Source organism: Montipora capricornis, chromosome 14 (assembly GCF_036669925.1).
Source record: "Montipora capricornis isolate CH-2021 chromosome 14, ASM3666992v2, whole genome shotgun sequence".
Taxonomy (NCBI): domain Eukaryota; kingdom Metazoa; phylum Cnidaria; class Anthozoa; order Scleractinia; family Acroporidae; genus Montipora; species Montipora capricornis.
The window spans coordinates 36,752,698-36,757,254 of NC_090896.1; the positions used below are offsets into that span (position 1 = coordinate 36,752,698).

Here is a 4,557-nt window from a genome sequence, read left to right on the forward strand (position 1 = left end):
ATATCTCAAGTATGAAGTTTTAAATAGCCGACATAAGGTCAATAAGGTCTGTAATAATAAGGTCATAATAAGATCTCTACTCTGCACCGAGGGGTACTCCCGTTTCCCCTCTCCTCAAAAACCGCCATTTGACTTGTTTTAAGTTAATTGTTGATTTCAGTTTTATTGCTCCAGCGCTTGAACGACTGAGTTAAATAAAGTTCCTTTCCTTTCCTTCAGTGTTTCCCTTACTAGTTGAATTCTGCAGGATATCATGGTATCTAACCCTAGATAGCACTAAGGAAGCTTTAAGCAACTCGGTCTAGGATAAGCCATAAGGTGTAGAATAGACTTAGCCTGCAGGCTCTTCCGTTGCAACTCATTCTCGAGACTTCTATTACGATAATCATATAGTATCAACCGGCTTTGAATATACATGTACCGTTACCATTATTTCATGACTCGGGACTCGAACTTACCATTATTAGCTCACCTGTCAAAGCTCCTAACCACAAAACAACCGAGTTTCCGTTTTCTTTGACAAAATTCTTAAACACAATAATCAAATTTTTTTGTCATAACATCGGGCTGTAGACGTGCGATAATTAGCAACTATTCACTGAAGTAAATAGTGAATATCCACCACTAGCCACTGTGAGATAATGTAGTACAAAAAGATGATTTCAATTCATTTATTTCTGTAAAAATTACAACATTAATGTTTTCAGGCTCAAATTCCGCGCAAATTGCTTCGAGGTGAATAGCAAAGGAAATCCAGAGTTTGAGTAGCCAATCAGCGCGCGCGTTCAACGCTATCCATTGTTTTGGTATATACTAACACTCGCCAACAAATTATTTTAGACAACTAACGAGAAAGGTCCGGCCACACTTAAAACAAAGCTAACCATTTTGAAATCAGCGCTTAGGCTTAATCATTGATGAATTGCAGTGATCCTATTCTAGATCAACGATTAAATGATATAAAAAAGGAATCACATATTGAACTGCGGATATTGAATCAAGTGTAGCTATGATCCTCGCAGTTATGAACGCAATTTTGGCAATTGCATAGAGAAGCCTGGGAAATCCATGATTTCTACGCAATTGCTAAAATTGTGTTCATAACTGCAAGGATCATAGCTTCACTTGCTTTCATATCCGCAGTTCAATATGTGATTTATTTCATATATCATCACGGGAACATTAGAACCCACAAATGATCAGTTCCCAACGTCAGTGGCTTCATAGCTCAGTTGGTTAGAGCGTCGCACCGGCATCGCGAGGTCACGAGTTCAAACGCCGTTCATAACGAGGATCACAGCTTCACTTGAACCCTATCCCAGATGCCAGGCAACAAATCACAAATATTAAGAAACTTTGTAACTTGTTCATCGTGGTCTAATGAATAGATGCTGTTCCTATAAGTCGAAGTTCCGTGTACAAATCCTGTCCAGGGACTACTTTTACCTTTTTCTTTTTATCTGCTACCTGAAGTCCCGGGACGTAGATCAGTGAATATGACATCATTAATTAGCATCTATTCATCGAAGTGGAGATGGCTAGTGACAGCAATTCACTAACCACAGACACCGAGGTGAGTAGTTGTTTTAGTATACACTGAAACAGAGAGATAATATACTCATTTATTCCTGCAAAGATTACAACACTTTCGGGCGCAAGTTTCGCGCAAATTGATGGAAGGAAGATATCCGGTGTTTGAGTAGCCAATCAGCGCGCGTGGTCAATGGTATCCACTGTTTAAGTAGATACTAATTATGATTATCATATATTCAACGCTGGGTGATATTATTCAGTCAGTAGGGCTGGTTGGTATCATCCGGGGCGAAAAAGGTTTATGGTGGTTTTCTAGCAGACTAGACTATAAACAGCGGTGAAAAGCATAATGGAATGATTCTATGGTAGCTAGTGGATAACAGTGCTCTTTAAAGTATGGATCAGGCATGGGAATGAGGCTGAAGCTTGTTTTGTGGTTTAGAAGCTTCAGTTGTCCACCAAAATGAACAAAACACACACACAACAGTACCATTGGTTCACACAAACATTTTATAATTACAAATGGTTCATTTCATTAGTCAAGTGATTAGAGCAAGAGTCGGGCATGGAAACTAGCCCGTAGTTGGTTTAACACATGTGTGTTCCTTTGCCTTAAATGTCCATCAAAATCTGCGAAACACCTAATCAAAAGTGTCATTGCTTTACAAATATCATTTTCATTTTTGTGTCGTTTATCCCGTCGTTTACATCATTGGGCACGTGATCAGGGCCTTTAAAATGGCACTGCTACATGACAGACAACTGTAAGACTGTACTACGAGTCACTCCAATCCATTTAAATTCAACCTGCTCTTCTTAATGTTTCTGACGCTCTTCCTGGTGTTTTCTAACGTGGGCATAATTAGCTAACAATAACGTTAAAGTAAATTAGTCACGTGACTCAACTTCTATATTTACCATTTAGCATAGAAAGCATTTATGAGACTTGAGGGAAACTATTTTAATATTCCTCGTCACTGTCCTCTGCATCGTCATCACGGCACTCTCGATCTCTTGAACAGAACCTTGATTCTCACATTTGGGAAGCCTGCACATATCAGTGCATCTTAGGCCATTTGTGAAACAGACGCATTTAGGGGCGACGCACGTTTTAGTGCAGTTACATGCTAACAGCTCAAGTATGGCCTCTGGTGCTGCTTTTACGTTCATCCTGTCAACAACTAACTTGGCAACGCCATCTTCATGCTCGATCTTCCATCCCCGTGGATCTTGCTCTAAACACCGTTTCCATATGGCAACCTGATAATTTGCTTACTTTTCATGCTTCACAAGACAATCTCTGCAAGGTGGAAGCTGGTGGCTTTCTATCTCCCCTCTTATTGAACAAAACAGCTGGTACCTCAGCTCCTTAAACTTGTGGTGACCGTGTTATTTGACTAAAGAAGACACGTAAGTTCCTCTAATTTTTCCGTCAATTCAGGAGGTAGGTCCCACTCTTTTACCAGCTCTGTTAACGCTTCTCGGCTCCTTGTGTTCGTCTTTAATATCTTCTTCCCTTTCCTGCAAATGGGTTCACAGTATCACACCCAGTGAATGCATGCATCCCGAGAACACCTCTGCGCACCTCTGGACCAAGTGAAGCAGCAACGTTTGTAATGTCAATAACCTTTGTCCGCGTTCCACATTTCATGAACAGAGAAGCTCCTATCTCATTGCTAAATGCCAAGGACATGATAAATACATCAGTGTCCTCCGAACAGACAAGAACAGAGTTGAAGCCCTCATCAGCTGCATGGAAAGCGTGGAGCAGTAGGCGTCCATCTGCCTCTTTATGTACAGACGTCAGTGTTGAAACCTCCTCACTACCTTCCGCGGTGATTCTGTAGCATGTATCACCAGCATTGGTATACAACAGTTTTTCCTCCAACTTCTGTCTGCATGATTCCTTCCTCCACTCATTGACGATGAAGGTGATAAGACTCGTCTTATTGCTCACTCCTGTCAGAAAAGTCCTCCACTGCCTAACTATCTGTGTGCTAGTGATGTTAACAAGGTGGTGTCCTGACTCTTCACCTCGCAGTTGCCTCTCACTGTTTTTGATGGATAGTTCATTGTAGGTGTCAAATACGACGTCTATTCTGTTACACCGCACCCCTTCTTTCATTGCCATGGACAGGACAGTCATAGCGACATCACCAAAGGTCAGTTGATCTCCCTTTAGCCTTTGCACGAGAGACATGCTATCAATAACTGCAGCAGAATTTACAGGGACTTCCTCAGAGCCCTGCACATTTTTCTGTACGAGTGATGCCAGGGAGGCTTTGTTGGTCTTTCTCAGAAGGCCATCTGGAGTTGAAAAGGCCCACGGAAGTAGTCCAAGAGGGTGTGAAAGGATGATATCCATCTGCAAGCTTCGTTCTTGTGTAATAACTATGATTCTTCCAAACAAGGACCTGTCTGCTTTCAAAATAATTGATCGGTTGTTTGTTTGCAGCTGTTTCGTCTTGTTCATGTCGCTGAATGTTGTGAGTTTGTTGGTCTTCAGAGGGTCATAGAATTTTCTGATTTGAAGAGTATTCTCCATCCTCTCTTCTTTAAACTTTGCGTAACATCTTTCACCAACCGCATGTGCTATCTTCAGGTCTTTAGCAATCTCTCTGGGGGCTTTCTTTGCAGTTGAAATGCTGATCAGGTCTTGGTTCTCGGAAAATGGATCAACCCAGCCTTGGATGAGGTCAACTGTGGATAAAACCGCCTGCTCATCTTTCTTTGTTCTTGATAATTGAAGCTCTGTATGCTGCGTTGCCGAGTTGGATCTCCGTACCATGTTTCATAGCTGCCCACGAAATGCACTTCGGTATTCTACGGTGAGGTAGTAACGCTGAACAGTTGCATGTTTTAAGCTAAAGCGTGTGGTTCCACCAGGATTCTGGGTATCTTTGTTCACTGTGACCTCAGATGTTAGGTCAAAAAGGAATCCGCCCAAAGGGATTGCTGCTGGCTAACTGAACGGAAAAACTGCCTTCCTTGAACGCCTTCTGAACTTCAGGATTTTTGTCACCG

At 41.8% G+C, this 4,557-nt stretch overlaps 1 pseudogene; it reads right to left on the reverse strand.

The window, feature by feature from the left end:
• Positions 1-3,336: 3,336 nt before the first annotated feature.
• LOC138032676 (uncharacterized) lies at positions 3,337-4,321 on the reverse strand (annotated as a pseudogene).
• Between the last annotated feature and the right edge of the window lie 236 nt (positions 4,322-4,557).